The sequence below is a fragment of the Apostichopus japonicus genome, chromosome 10, assembly GCF_037975245.1.
Source record: "Apostichopus japonicus isolate 1M-3 chromosome 10, ASM3797524v1, whole genome shotgun sequence".
NCBI classification, from domain to species: domain Eukaryota; kingdom Metazoa; phylum Echinodermata; class Holothuroidea; order Aspidochirotida; family Stichopodidae; genus Apostichopus; species Apostichopus japonicus.
The window spans coordinates 6,867,706-6,884,531 of record NC_092570.1 but is presented as its reverse complement, the minus strand read 5'-3'; the positions used below and the strand labels follow the sequence as shown (position 1 = coordinate 6,884,531).

Here is a 16,826-nt window from a genome sequence, read left to right as displayed (position 1 = left end):
CATGTATTGTCCTGACTCTCTAAATTCACTCTGACAAAGGGCCACATAGGCTGGATGTCCAGGAAGTTACTCACCATCCCATATAATATATATTTCTCCTTAAGGAGAGGGAGGACTTCCAGGTGTCAACATGGGCTATTTATTGTAATCAGCTAATGAGCTAACATGGCTTGATACTGCTAACAAGAGACTACAGTATTGTAACTCTATGTACTGAAGGTAGTTTATATGTAGGATGACTTCCTGTCAATGCTCTCAATGCAGATGTTGTAGAAGGTGAAGTGGAGATGAAGGGCAAAACTGGATTTGAATACACTATGTATTACTTGCAAATATTACAACAATGACAGAAGGGTATTCCATGCAAATAGACCAAATCTAAACCTCCTTCACTTCTTGTTGTAACAGTGCATGTGTAAATGAGCGATTAATACGATAGGCGTATTCTTGTGTGGGCGTACATGTATAAAGTGTAGCGTTAGGCTATGGTGCGCTTGTATCGATGCATCGCTGTTTAATTGCGTACGGAGGTTTTTAAATGTATCGGGCGCGGCGCGCTGATTGTGTTGCGTGCGTGTAACTTGTGTGAGTGTGTGCGTGTGGTGTGAGAGAACTTTCTTGTGTTTGAAAATGTTTGGCAGAGCTTATGAATGAGGGAGTGAATACGGATGGTTGACCGGTCAACACTTGTGAGCGAGTGAGTATGTTTGAGTTATATGTGTGTGTGTGTGAAGTGAGCTTGTTGTAAGTAAATTATATTTTATATTTAGTTTGCTTCAGTTAATTGTTATTAAATTAATTAAGTTTACCGTTAATCTTTTGTTCCTGCGTTATCTTTACAACGTCTCTCCCCTGAGTCATCATACTTTTGGGAGGGCACGCCAGTACGGAAAACCCCTAAACTTACATTGGTGTCAGAAGTGTTGGAGTACTGGCTTAGTTTTAAAGATTTCGCAGAGGCACGTACGTAATTTTAGTTAAAAGAAAAGTAAACAAGTAAAGTTGTTAGCGAATTTTATTCAAGATTTTATTTCAATATCGTATTAAATTATTAAATCATATTAAAAGGAATTAAACAAAATGGAAAAAGGAAAGTCAGGGGGAGATGCAAAATCCAAGATAAGTGGGAGGAAGATGTCTACATCATAGCTAAACAACCTAACCCGGACATACCAGTATATGTGATATTTCCTGAAAATGGAAAAGGAAAGAAACAAGTAATCCACAGAAACGAGCTGAAATTGTGCACCTTGCAGGAAGACATGAAACCGGATGATGATAGAAAATTAAACGTCCCCAACCTGAAAGAAAAAGTCATGCATCCACTATATACTTGGAGGAGGCCAATCAAGAAAATCGAAGAGAAAAAGCCACAAGAAAATGCGGTTGAGAAAAAAACAAATTCTACTCAAATAAGAAGATCCGAAAGGAGTAATAAAGGATTTCCGCCGCCTCGTTTTGGAACTAATGCAATCACAACGGACACCGCTGTCTTTGACCTGGGGTGGGTTTAATTAGCTCATTGATTAGTTTATTCCGAATGTGTGACAATTTTTAAGACAATTACAAATTTTAGGATGATTTTCTGATGCATTGATGCAAATTTGCCATAGACCTGTAAAGCTGTTCATATGTGTGCGCCCATACACGATGCATGTGGTGTTGTGGTTATTTATGAAATTTTTAGTTTATTTTTTTATTCTAAGTAGTCCTTTTATGTGGAGTTTGATAAGAAGTGGCTGATCTCGATTACTACAAATGTTACGGACTCGAGCTCCGTTTGAGAGAGAAGGACTTTGAGTCAAACTGGCTGTCTAAGCCTAGGCATAAGTACCTACCACCTTCTAGGTAGCGAGGAATGTGACTATTTTTAGTCTGTGTTTTAGGTGGAAAGAGAGTGTAAATGAGCGATTATAACGATTGATTAGTTTTAGACTTCAGGAGAAGTCTGCGTTTCAGGTGGAAAGAGTGTAAATGAGCGATTAATACGATAGGCGTATTCTTGTGTGGGCGTACATGTATATAGTGTAGCGTTAGGCTATGGTGCGCTTGTATCGATGCATCGCTGTTTAATTGCGTACGGAGGTTTTTAAATGTATCGGGCGCGGCGCGCTGATTGTGTTGCGTGCGTGTAACTTGTGTGAGTGTGTGCGTGTGGTGTGAGAGAACTTTCTTGTGTTTGAAAATGTTTGGCAGAGCTTATGAATGAGGGAGTGAATACGGATGGTTGACCGGTCAACACTTGTGAGCGAGTGAGTACGTTTGAGTTATATGTGTGTGTGTGTGTGAAGTGAGCTTGTTGTAAGTAAATTATATTTTATATTTAGTTTGCTTCAGTTAATTGTTATTAAATTAATTAAGTTTACCGTTAATCTTTTGTTCCTGCGTTATCTTTACAACTTCTCTCCCCTGAGTCATCATACTTTTGGGAGGGCACGCCAGTACGGAAAACCCCTAAACTTACACATGCCTTGGTAAACAGTAAACACTGAATAGTACAGAACTTGGTGGATTCAAATTTGGCCAAGTATATATAATTTGTTCCATTGGAAAGTATGCATACAGCATTTAGTAGCATTGATAGATTTTATGAGAAGTTTGCATCTCTGAAGCATAGATCTACTGAAAACAAATACAAAAAATAATTGCTGACAAAAACATGGCACAAACAATGTTGCATACCATAGGCTATATAGTGCAGACTAAATTAAGTAGTACCAAACAGAATGTGACTTTCTACAGTATGTTGGGTTTCACTGACCTTAGAATGAAGCTTAGCCTAGCTACATACCAAGTGAAGCAACATAACTAGATCAATAAAGGAAACTAGGAAAGTGAATGTGGTGGAAGTACAGCCTATACCTACCTTGCTATGCATGCATAGGACAAACAGGAAATTAGTTCAGTTGGCCTTTCAACCAAGTTAATAGTACTGTCAACTATCCTAGAAGTTCATGCACATGTATGTTAAATTATTCTATGTCCATTGTAATATACTAGCCTAACCATTTTTGCAATCTGATACATATTCTCCACCATTATGAACACTTTTAAAGTTTGCTTTTGCGAAACTTCTGCTAAAAACCTTCTTGTTGCTTACTTATTATTTCATAAGCTACACTTATACTTATAGGCAGAATCATATGCTGGGAGTTAACCACAAAATGTCCATTCTTTGGAACATTGTTTTGTTGGGAGGTCTTTTTGCTGATTTTAGAGTGTTAGTCGCCTGGGGAGTAGGAGAAGGCAAGAAAGCACCATCTACTTTCCAATAGTTTTGTACAGAAGGTGCTTATATCTAAAGGTGAGTAGTAGTGCTGCATTGAGTTTGGTCATACTTCCTGCATTTTCAGCAAGCAATGTGTCAATTATATAACAATCATAATTCCTGAATTTTCAGTGGGCCATGAGTCAATTATACATCAATGATCCATCAGAAAGGGGAAAAAAGAAGTCACGTTAGTAATAAAGTAAGGCCTGTCCTTAGTCACCTATACAGACTACTAGTTAGTCTATGTTCCCTAACTACATGCACCCAAATGTTTGCTCCTAGCTAGGAAGGCATATATATTTTAACCACATGTACCTGCATCCTTTTCCTTCAAAATTCTGACTCCTGATGTAAATATTATTTTGTAGAACTTGAAAATTATCCACTTTCTTTACGCTTCAAGAAAGCATGTGGGCCAGGCATTAACTTTTTTTTCAAAGTAAGCAAAACCAACAGAAAATAAAGATTGCTACCTAGTACTTTGATCTGTGATATGCTGTCTGTCATAGATCTGTGATATTGGGAAGGCCTATCAAATGTTCGTATAATGTGTAGGTCGACATCAATTTATTTATCTTTTTGTGGATTTTTGGAGGATGCAAAATACCATGAACGAAATCAGGTATCTTTGCCATTTGTAGAAATGTAAGGCTAACTGTGATGTTACTGCACTAATAAACACAGGTAATATTTTGTAAGAAATTTTGGCAGGTAAGACACGAGACACGAGACACGAAAGTCATTTGAAACTAGGCTAGATAAAAGATTCGTGCAGTAACAGTTAAATTGATTCCATAGCTGCACAAAGTTAGGTTAGTAAGGAGTAGCCTAGTAATAATATATTCCTATCCAACTCCGAGTCCTTGTTGAATACCCTAGCTGACCGTGGTGGCTGCAAAACACGATCGTCTAGACTAGATACAACTACATTAGGCCCATTTCAAATATTCTGGCCATGGCTATAGGCCTAGTCACAGTATTACAGATACTTTTACCATGTGTCCTGATAGTGACACTAAGATTACCTGAATGTTACTTGTAAGGCCTAACTAACGTTACAGGCCTAGCCCACAGTGCTTGTAGCTAGGCCATCAACATCCTTACCGTAGTTGAATCGGTAATGAAAGTTATTTGACTTACCTAGCCTAGGCCTAAGCTACTTCAACTGCGGTATAGCAAACACCAACCTCCTTCAGCGTTTTTCAGTTTTAAAAAGAATCTACCAGACAGATTTTGCCGTCTTGTTTCAATTCATTCTCCTAGTCCTACGTTGCTTTGTAGAGCTAGACACAATTTCGATGTGTATTTCGAGTAGACTGTGTCCCGGCCCTGTATATGCACCTAGACCAAGATATTTGTGTATAAGTATAACGTTGTGGCTATTCGCACGAACGTAATCGTGCGAATACAATTGACTATTTGCACACATGTAACTTGATCAATCAGCGCTTGTGGTTGATGTAACCAATGAACTGTCCTGATATGTGCTGGCCGGGAGGGGTGAACAGGACATCGATGGACAATAACACAGCAGTGCATGACAATGGAACAGGAATTTGATAACTATGGGGATTTCCAGGGTTATGTTCAAAAGGATATCTGCGGATACTTTATCTATTTTTGTAATGAAGGATTCCAAAACCGTTGAAGCAGCAAACAAGCGACTAGATGAATTAAATTCATCATATTCCTTACGCATTTTAAGAAAGTTTGCAACAAATCTTTTCTGAAATATTCCAACAAAATCTTTAATTATTACTCCGAATTTTCCCAGAATTGATCACATCTCTGATTTCTCTCATATTTTACAGATTTGGCTATTGATTTTGAAAAAGATAACCATTTTTTGAGAATCAGCAAATTTTCATCGACCAAAATCTTGAGGGGAGGGGGTGAGGGGGGGGGCAAATCGACCGTGCACACCCAACACTGGTGTTGGGGCCATGGTTTACCTTCCCCGCCTACTCAATACGAACACGTTCGTGCGAATATGAATGTTTCTTGGCAGTGCTTTTCTAATCACTACATGGCTACTTATACCCGCATACACGTTCGTGCGAATAACAATCCTTATTGGTACGCCTTCGTGTGCGTAGTCACTGTCTATATAAGCACGAGCATGTTCGTGCGAATATCGATGCTTATTGGTACGTCAACGTAACAATAGCGGTTGCTATTGGCACGTGCACGTGCCAATAGACACGACCTAAGTATAATAGTGAAGCTAATTACGGCCGTGTACGTACGAGCGGGGAGTTGTTACACACAATTCCCTAGTATAGTACGTACGAGCGTTACCACTCGGCAATCTAGCTAGCGCTGTATATGTGAACAGTGTACTCGGCTACATTACTGTAGATCAGTGTGTATATATATTGTACATACTGCGTGTATACTACTGTATCATGTAGATCAGTATCTGTCTACTGGGAGTCGAGTTTCAGTGTGTTGCCATAGGGATGATTTGCACACGGCATTTCGCTCCCATCAAGCGTATGGCGGGCCATCAGTCTCAAATCATGGGAGATCGACTTATACCGATTTAAATCGACATATACCAGTTTCCTTCGACTTATACCAGTTTCCAGCAGCTGAAATTGACTTCTACCGATTTAAATCGACATATACCAGTTTCATTCTACATATCATCGATTTATTTTACTTATCATCGATTTAAATCGATGATAAGTAAAATAAATCGATGATATGTCGAAGTAAACTGGTATATGTCGATTTAAATCGATGATATGTAGAATGAAACTGGTATATGTCAATTTAAATCGACATAGACCAGTTTCATTCTACATATCATCGATTTATTTCACTTATCATCGATTTAAATCGATGATAAGTAAAATAAATCGATGATATGTCGAAGTAAACTGGTATATGTCGATTTAAATCGATGATATGTAGAATGAAACTGGTATATGTCAATTTAAATCGACATATACCAGTTTCATTCTACATATCATCGATTTATTTTACTTATCATCGATTTAAATCGATGATATGTAAAATAAATCGATGATATGTCCATTTAAATCGACATCTACCAGTTTAAATCGATGATATGTCGAATTAAATCGGTAGAAGTCAATTTCCGAGGACTTATACCAGTTTCTAGCGTCTCAAATTGACATATACCTATTTAAATCGACATATCATCGATTTAGCTCATTAACATATTCCAAATCCCGATTTCGGTGATGATTGACATGTGGAGATACATCACGTGTAGTCACCTGACAAGGCGGGCGAATAATTTAATAATAGTTCCAAAATTACGAAGCTAGCAAATGTGTTCATCATGGTTATGTCAATGGTAATTATGAACAATTACTTGCAAAAAGATTTCGGTGTAACAATACGGCTGAAAAAACTGATATGTCAATGACGTGGAATTATCTCAATGCAAACTGGGCTTGTCTACTCAAACACGTGGCGCTATAGTATAGGAATACACATGCAAATGAATAGGCCCACAGTACGTACACAGATGCAATTACCTACTCCAGTTACACCATAAACAAAGATGATATTGTTCTGCAGTGAGGCCTACTGTAAGGTTACGTTTTAATGTAGCTAAATATATACCCATGGGGTTTAACAATTACAGTATTCAAGCTCAAATCATGCATTCCACTGTGCTCGTGTTTATTTTCAATTATTCGCCCGCCTTGTCAGGTGACTACAAGTGATGTCTCTCCACATGTCAATCATCACCGAAATCGGGATTTGGAATATGTTAATGAGCTAAATCGATGATATGTCGATTTAAATAGGTATATGTCAATTTGAGACGATAGAAACTGGTATAAGTCCACGGAAATTGACTTCTACCGATTTAATTCGACATATCATCGATTTAAACTGGTAGATGTCGATTTAAATGGACATATCATCGATTTATTTTACATATCATCGATTTAAATCGATGATAAGTAAAATAAATCGATGATATGTAGAATGAAACTGGTATATGTCGATTTAAATTGACATATACCAGTTTCATTCTACATATCATCGATTTAAATCGACATATACCAGTTAACTTCGACATATCATCGATTTATTTTACTTATCATCGATTTAAATCGATGATAAGTGAAATAAATCGATGATATGTAGAATGAAACTGGTATATGTCGATTTAAATCGATGATATGTAGAATGAAACTGGTATATGTCGATTTAAATCGGTATAAGTCAATTTCAGCTGCTGGAAACTGGTATAAGTCGAAGGAAACTGGTATATGTCGATTTAAACCGGTATAAGTCGATCTCCCATGATTTGAGACTGATGGTCCGCCATACAAGCGATGCTTCTCTCGGATTCATTCTATAGACCCTTTAAAGCTTATTTGACCTATGTGTTATACCATACTGTATGTATACACTCCTGCATGTGGTAATTAGGCGTGTTTCGTTGTTATTAATTAAATAAGGACCTCCTCCTCGGGTTTCTGGTAACACATCTACAATAAAAAAAATATGAAAATTAATTCATCCTTATTAATAGACTCGCTTGACTTCACGAGCTGGGATGAAAGGGATCGGTTTTTCGCATATCACTGATCACATGACACTTTGGAACACCAACGTAAAAGAACACCCCTTCACACATTCGTATTGTTCTGCAGATTTTATATGTACTCGTTTGAATTTGAAGGGAAAGAAGCAAAAATCAGTTTTTAGGTTATAATTAGTCCCCGTAAGATATTAAATTCATTGTGAGGAAGCCTATATATACGTACACGTGACATGAACATCACCTGTTTATATGATGCCGTGGCGTTATTAACTGGTATAAGGCACTTGTTAGTCACTTATTGTCAGAATTAACATCACGTGGGCAATTTAATCTGGTCGGCGAGTATACTCCAATTAGCTCATTAACAATGCAACCCAATCTTCCACCCAACGACATTGATTCGTCATAGTCTACAAAATGTGAAGGTACCGACATGATTAATTCCCGGGGATGTTCTTTTCAAATTTGTAGTATCCGTCATGTAGGAATGGAAGGGTGTGTGGTACGGGGGGGGGGGGTGGATGTACCATATACAATCACTTGGTACGTCTTTTACAATGTAAAGATAATCAGTATTCTGTTCCAAAATGTAGAGTGATAAGTTACCAAACTGTTTCCTGTAGATTTATAACTCTTTGAACTCAAAGAAATTGTCATTTTGATTACCGCTATAAGGAATAGTCTAATTTAAGTTTGTATAAAGTAAGTAAACAAATAAGTTTAGTGAGTTATATTAGCATGCAAATAGTATACACTTTGATGTCTGAATATTGTAGAACAGTATTTGAATTTCTACCATTTTTTAGTGGTAATAATGATGACCAAAGTGTGTTTTTTTTTCTACTTTTCTTTCCTTCTCTTTGAGTTTTTGCTAAATGTTGTGTAATTTTTCAAAGCAAAACTACCATAATCGCATAGGAAACTTCAATAAATGAGGATAAAGTTAAATTTAGCTATTTGTTTTCGCAGGTGAATTGATTAAAATAGGTAGTGGAATTTTAAGGAAGTATGTAATCCTCCGAATTTTATATCTTGGTTCCTGTTTGGAGGCAATATTCTGAAAAACTTTGAGAGTGATTATCGGAAATAACTTTCAGTTCAATGCTATGCGATGTTTGACATGAATAAACATTTTAACTGGAACCAACGGGTAAAACAAACATTTCCATCATGAAACAAGGGAAGTAGTATATGTCGTGCCACTTCGCCCACCCCCCCCCCCCCTCCCCTCCTGGGAGCCTTTACTGGGAGCTATCATCTATTGAGCTCCCGTTTGTAACAGAAGCAGGGGAATAATTTATTCACAAAAAAACAGGGGCCCCGAAACGGCTCCCGGAAAACAAGATTATGATATTATATGTATACTTTGACTGCTGTTTGTGTAGATACACTCTAAGAAAAAAGGGTTCTAGAGGGGGTTCTCGAAATGAAGAATGGTTCTCGTCAGAACCATGTGCCCTTGAAGAACCCATAAAGGTTCTTGATTCGTTTCTTCTTGGTTCCATACCCACACAGAAAAGGTTCTGGGTACAAGATGGTTTCACAAAGAACCCCTAATTGCACGAATAGGGGTTCTAATCGTACTTATCACAAGTGTGTACATGATCTATGAATAAACAAGTTCGGCAATTTTCATCGGGAAATGTAATTGTAAGGGAATAATAAAGTGTTAATAATCTCATTTTCTCACTTTACCATGGAATTTGTTTTGACTTGTGAACAAAATCGTTTATTTGAATACAACGCATTGAGTGGAATTTGCGTAATAATTTCGACCACTTTTCGCGGGCTCCAAAGTTCCGTCTGACCAAACGTTCACGTTACATGTAATAGTATAGTGAGTGCACCGAAGTTCGCCGCCTTTACGTACATAATATGCACTGTGTATGTTACCTACGTGCTACCTACGTACATATTGCGTGCAGTTCTTGCGTCACGTACCGTCGATCATGTTCGAGTAGAAGTTGAAGCCCCGCCGTAGTGCTGTGCCGTTTACACGTTTAAACGTGTAAACGAACGAAACATCGTTTAAACGTTTAATAAAACCTGATGAACGTTTAAACGAAACTGAAAATTAAATTATTGGCAAAAATCGCGTATCAATTACCGTGTTTTTTTGTCTACTACGAGAAATAACAACACAACTTACGATCAGCCGAATCATAAACCGCGAACGTAATCCTACTTTTGTCTCCCCCCCCCCCCCCGTTGTATCCGGCGATATGAATGGCTTAAACTTGAACGCTGCCCCGCTGCGGTGAGTTTTTCAGTTTTAATTTAGAAACAGGTAGACCGAAAATTAAATTCAACTCCAGCGCACTGAACGCAGACCTGCTAATAAGTTATCGGGTCGACCCTTGGTGAATAGACGTGAATACCAAACGATTCCTTCATCGACATTAATGTCCATTGAGCAAATAATATTCGGCTTAGGCTAGCCTAACGTATACTAGGCCTACTTTATAATTGTATGGGCATAGCCTAACGTTAGGCCCATTCTATAGTCAACAGAATTCTGTAGGGCTATAGGCCTAGCCTAGGCCATATTTGTAGGAAGACCGGACAATTAATCACGATAACATTATAATAGTCTCAAAGAGCAAGAACCTTACTGTCTCTGCCACAGCTCAACCGGGTTTCAGCCACATACGATGGAGTAGGCCTAGGCTAGCCTATACTATAGCATGGGAATCGGGATGCCTGTATAGTGCGCACCTAGGCCTAGGCCCCCCCTAAGCTTTTTCAGCACAAATTTCTTCAAAATCCCTTAATAAAAATCAGATGATGTCTGTACCGAACCTTGAGCATCTGATACACAAACCCACAATCCTGATATGAATCTTTATGGTCGAAATTGTAAAATATGGAGCTATTAAAAAGACAGTTCTGTCCAACTTCCAAGTTAGCGTTTGCTAAAAAAGACCTGTTTACTGTTCTTAATGGAACAAGCGGTTGTGAACAGGCACACAGTACCTAGGCTATACCTACACTACAGTATTGATACGGTAATATCCTTTAAAAAAAAATAAGCGTTTTTACCAGAATTTTAGGGTAACAGGGGAGGGGGGCCTAAATAACAAACTTAGCTTACACCTGATTAAGCAGATGCAGTGTACTAGGCAAAAAAGACTAAGATTGAAGCAGAACTTGGAGTAAATTTACAACAATTCCATTCAAAAATTTCTTGGAAATGAAAATTTCTAATTATCATACAAAATCTAGATTTATTTGGTCAAGATGATGAAAAGCCAGCCTGTTTTGCATATATTATGGTTGAAAATAAGTAGCTAAGTTGTTATTCGTTCATAGCGCTTTTAGAACACGTTGCTATGGTAATATTGGAACGTATTTGTTACCCCCCCCCCCCGGGTTAGGGGAATTCCAGGGTGGTTTGCTTTAGGGCTGCAGAAAGGAGACAGAGAACATATGATGCAGACAGCCCAATTGGCAGAATAGCAAGCAAATTTTATTATTAGATTAACTGGCAGTAATTTAGCTTATCTCCGGTGTAAAACACACTTAATACTACAACATTGATTCTGGAATATTGATCTAGGGAAATCCCCTAATTATGAAACAAAATTGGTGGCGCCCTTCAAGTAATTAAATACCATACCCACGCTGTGACTTAATACACGGTAGGTCTGGGCCTACGTTAGACAGTGAACGAACAGCGAGCCTAGCTTAACAGTTCATATTTACTAACGACCTCTATGTGGTTAACATTTATGCAATACACTAATTACCCTACTTGAATTACTAAGCCTAACTGATTGTTTACATTACCACAGATCACAAGTCATGCAACATACGAACCTTAAATGACGGATTTAACGACAAATAAGTGCTACTCTCTGACCTAACATACAATATTATACGTATTATTCTGTGACATCGTTGCACGAGTGGTAACACATTTTAATCTGGTAATATCCCATCATTTCTCTTACATCATCAACCAGGACCTAATCAAATCAAAGCTAGAGGTGTTTTTATACAACTGGTTGAAGTTTTGGTGTTTAACATTTAATAAATCGTGTAAACTTACCTGCAGAAAGGAGACAGAGAACATATGATGCAGACAGCCCAATTGGCAGAATAGCAAGCGCCAGTGAACGTACGTTCCTACATAGGCACGCATGTACACATTTAGTGTGCGTTTAAGTGCTTGAAAATGATATGGAACGCCAATTTGATGATTTTTGTAGGGGTACCTATTTTTCCGCGCAACACACTCCCCTCCTTGAAAGAAGTTGTCCCCAACTTGTGAAGCCTATGATGTTTTTCTGCCAATTCAGCAGTCGCTCACATGGCCTCTTCTCCGTTACTGCAGAAACTATAGAAAAAAAATGATTAATTGAAAATACAGCAACATATATACAAACTGCCACAACATATAACCTGACGCAATCATCTGAATTGTCAGTTTGAAATCTTAAAACAATGGTTCTTTCAGTTTCCCAATCTCTATTGGTTCTAAGCTCAGTATCAAAATAATGATAAAACATGTCTCTTGCCTGTGGCATATTTACCTCAATCTCTAATAGTCAGACAAATACTAACAGCTAATACAACTTACAGGACTATATCCTTTTACTCTAGCTAGTAGCTACCTCCCCATGTGCATAGCTTTTCCCATTTTGGGTTTTGCACCTACAATGGATTTGCTAAATCCAATTGTAGCCTTAATGAGGCTCAGCATATCAAGTTGCTAGACAAACTATACAATAGTAAGGTAAATAAAACATACATGTACATCTGAAAATCCAAAATTGAACCAATCATATCGTCTCCTTCTAAACTGACGAATCCTCACTACTTTAGAGTTTAAAGCTGTACCTGACGCTGACTATACATTGGGTAACCCTGTATCATTTGATACCTATAAACAGGATATGTAGAATACTGGGGCATAAATATTGAGCTAGCTCCCATTTTAAAACCTGGATTCAATGCTACCTCACTTGGCCACCCTACATAATTACAGTTTAACCTTGTGTATGCCGGTGAACCTAGTCTATCATATGTGAAGTGGAGAGGTGGTTGTCGAACCCTATGAGTTGCTTCCCCCTGTGTACCCAGGACATCAGGTTGGTTTGGCTGACTCTCTTGGTCTGGATTATCCACGACTGCACCCTCTGACATCTGATCGTACATCTGGTCACCTGTCTCTGGTTCTCCTTCATCAGGTTCAGTCTGGTCGGCATAGTGGTCATCTCCCAGCATTTGAAGGCACTCATCAGGTACTTCTAGCCTGGCAGCTCCTTCCCTTAAGGTCTCTCCAGTTGCTCTTTGGTCATTGTCGGTACTTACATCAGGTGGTCTTACCCTGAATTGTAAGAATTCATCGTCGTCATCACTTTCGTCACTGTTCTGATCAACAACAGTCTTGCTTGGTAGTCTGTGATTTCTTGTTCGTTTTGTTTGTTTGTTACGAGGACCTTCTTTTTCAATGGGAAGCAAGTCACATGACTTCAATAAATTTCTATGTAGAGTCTTTTCTCCACCTCGGCCGTTTTCTTCTTGCACCACATAAACTGGTAAGTCTCCTAGTTGTTTTCTTACAACATAGATTTGGTCCGCCCAGTAGGAACGTAGTTTGGCTGGGCCCTCTCTGGGCTTCAGGTTTCTCACCAAAACTCTGTCTCCAGGAAACAAGACTGTGGCATTGGCCTTCTTGTCATACGCCTTCTTCCCCTTAGCAGCAGCTTTGATTGCATGTTTGTTAGCAATTTCAAATGCTTCTTTCATTCTCATTTTCCACTCCTCTACATACGTCTTATGGTTATTTGACTCTCCTTGTGCCTCATTGACAGTTTCAAAAATCAGATCAATGGGGAGACGGGGTGATCTCCCAAACATCAAGTAAAATGGTGAGTAGTTTGTGCTGCTGTTACGGGTACAGTTGTAGGCATAAACACATTTGTTTAGGTGGTCCTTCCATTTTGACTTTTGTGTTTCTGTCAGTGTTCTCAGCATTCCTAAAATTGTGCGATTAAATCTCTCCACTTGACCATTGCCTTGCGGATGGTATGGTGTTGTCCGGGAGTGGTTTATACCGCAATAGATCTGCAATCGGGTAAAGAGCTGGTTCTCAAACTCTCTCCCTTGGTCGTGGTGGATTCTACGAGGTATTCCAAACTTCAAGATGTAATCATTGAACAACTTATCTGCGGCAGTCCTTCCAGATTTGTTAGTGGTTGGATATGCTTGAGTGAATCGGGTAAAATGATCAACAATAACCAGAATGTACTCATACCCGCCGGTACATCTTTCCAGATGGAGGTAATCTATGGAGATCAACTCAAATGGTTGAGTAGTCTGGATGCTCTTAAGTGGGGCTCTTATTATTCTTTGTGGTTTCTTGCTTTTTATGCAAGCACACTGGTTGTTGACATAGCCTTCGATGTCCTTGAACATTCCGACCCAGTAGAACCTGTCATTGGCAAGGTCATACACCTTCTCTGCACCCACATGTCCCATTTCTTCATGCAACTCCTTGTAAACCAAATGGCGGTATTTCAGAGGTAGCACCAGCTGGTCTTTTCCCTTGATCACTCTTTTTAGGATCCCATGTTGATCAATTTTCAGTTTATCCCACTGCAGTAGGAGTTTGGACACATTCTTTGACTCAGCACGCCTGATCTTTGTTGAAGGTCGGTTGCCACGTTGTTTGTAGAAAAGCACTCTCGATATGAATTCATCATCTGCCTGTGCTTCTTTCAGCTCACTTTTTGATATCCTTCTGCCTCTCTTATCTTCAGGGAACTTTAGTAGTTCAGACACTTCAATACTGGAACAGACTGTTTCTATCAAAGTTGTCTCCCCTTGGCTCACAGCTTCCACGGTATCTTTTACACAGGTCATGACAGTTGGTGACAGTTCTTCAGTGTAGTAATCCATCATTGTCTTTGGATCATATGGTAATGACAAACAGGATAAGCTGTCAGCATCGATATTTATCCTCCCTGGTCTATATCGAATGGTGAAATTAAAATCTGCCAGCTCCGGCACCCACCGTTGTCCTGTAGCGTTCAGTTTGGCATTTGCTAGTACATAGGTGAGAGGGTTGTTATCTGTATAGACGGTGAAATGCTTCGCATAAAACAGATAGTCCCTGAATCTTTCTGTTATGGCCCACTTTAGAGCAAGGAATTCTAGTTTCCCTGAATGCATGTAGTAATTCTTTTCAGCTGGTGAAAGACTCCGTGATGCGTATGAAATAACTCGGAGCTTTCCGTCTTGCTCTTGGTACAGGATAGCACCGAGGCCTTCATTCGATGCGTCAGTGTGGACAACAAACTCTTTATCAAAGTTTGGGTAACTCATCACTGGAGGGTTGGTCAGAGGCTCCAACAGTTCCTCTAAGGCCTGGTGATGTTGTTCTGTCCATACCACTGGATATCTGGATGGTAACTGCCCTTTTAGGTTGCTCTTGCCTTTTGTTGAGCCTTTACGCCCTCCCTTGATTTGTTTACCACTCAGCGTCTTTTCAGGCGGTGGTACTGTCAATAGATCATAGAGAGGCCTAGCTTTCTTAGAGAAATCTCTGATGAACTGGCGGTAGTACCCTACCAGGCCAAGCATATGCCTTACCTCTCCTACAGACTTTGGTCTCATTTCTTTGAGATGAAGGACTGCTTTGGTATCCTTTGGGTCTGCTCGATAACCCTGGGCTGATACAATTTTTCCCAAGTATTTCACTTCGGACTGGAACAGTTCGCATTTTGATGCTCTCAGTTTCACACCTTTGGCTTTCAATCTCTGTAAGACTGCTTGGAGCCGTCTCAGGTGTTCCTCATATGTATCACTGAAGACCAGTATATCATCTAGGTAGGTGTAACAGATTTCGCCATTCATGTCTTCCAAACACACTTCCATATGTCTCTGAAAAGCTGCTGGGGCATTCATCAGACCAAAGGGTATCCTTACCCACTCATAAAGCCCCCATGGAGTGATGAAAGCAGTGGCCTGTCGACTCTCTTCGCTGACAAAACCCTGATGATAGGCCTTACCTTGGTCAAGAGTCGAGAACCAGTGATTACCTCCAAGGCCACTCAGGACATCATTAATCTTGGGAATGGGTTGCCTGTCAGGTATAGTCTTTGCATTGAGAGCCCTATAATCTATGCAAAGGCGGAGTGTTCCATCTTTCTTTCTGACACAGACTGCCGGTGATGAATAGGGTGATTTAGATCTCCGTACCCATCCTCTTGCCATCAAGTCAGACAGATAATCCTTCACTTCTCTGTATAAGGGTCTGGGAATAGAATTATAGTTCTTCTGAACAGGCTGTTGGTCTTTCAGTCTAATCTCCATCTCTAAATCCAAGCAACCCATGTCATTTTCACCTTGGGAGAACACTGCTGATTCCTCCCTCAACATCAGCACTGCCTTTTGGCGTTGTTCCTCATTCAGGTGACTCAAGTCCACTGGAGTGTCCCACGTCATGCTGTTGTCACCACTTCTACTCTGTTTGGTTTGGACTTGGACATTGTTAACTGTAGTACCCCTCATGTAGGTTTCCAATGGTACAACTGACTTAAGCAGCTCAACCCTTCCAAGGCAGACTTTACCTCCAAGGAATATATCAGATTCGGAGGGGTTTGACACTGGAACTATACATCTCGAGAAGGACCCCTTTGTGAGATTGACAACACCCTCCTCGATCTGCAATTGGGGCTGCCATTGCTGTAATGGATCTGGGACAAACAATGCAATTATTCCTTGTTCAAGCCATCCTGCGTGAACCACACACATAACATTCACAGTGGATTTCTTTGGAATTTTGGTTCCTTTCTTTCCAGTCTTTACAGCTCCCAAAGCCCCATCGTTTAGATCTGCATTCTTGATCAGGTTCACCAGGGCCTTGGCCTTTTGGTTAGTTAGGACCCCATTCGATGCCATGCAAAGGGTGTTAGTTACTTGGTTACCATTTCTGGAATCACCATCTTGCAGGTAATATGAAATAACATTGAACCCAATCAATGGCTCTGAAACAGTGTCCTCACATACAAGTGC

General features: G+C 39.5%; 1 long non-coding RNA gene across 1 annotated transcript in view; it reads left to right on the top strand.

Moving 5' to 3' along the window:
- Positions 1 to 387: 387 nt before the first annotated feature.
- Positions 388 to 16,826, top strand: part of LOC139975133 (uncharacterized) — a 171,225-nt gene continuing 154,786 nt past the window's right edge. Inside the window, exon 1 of the long non-coding RNA XR_011795672.1 lies at positions 388 to 3,304. This is a non-coding gene — a long non-coding RNA (uncharacterized lncRNA). The remainder of the gene's footprint in view (positions 3,305 to 16,826) is intronic.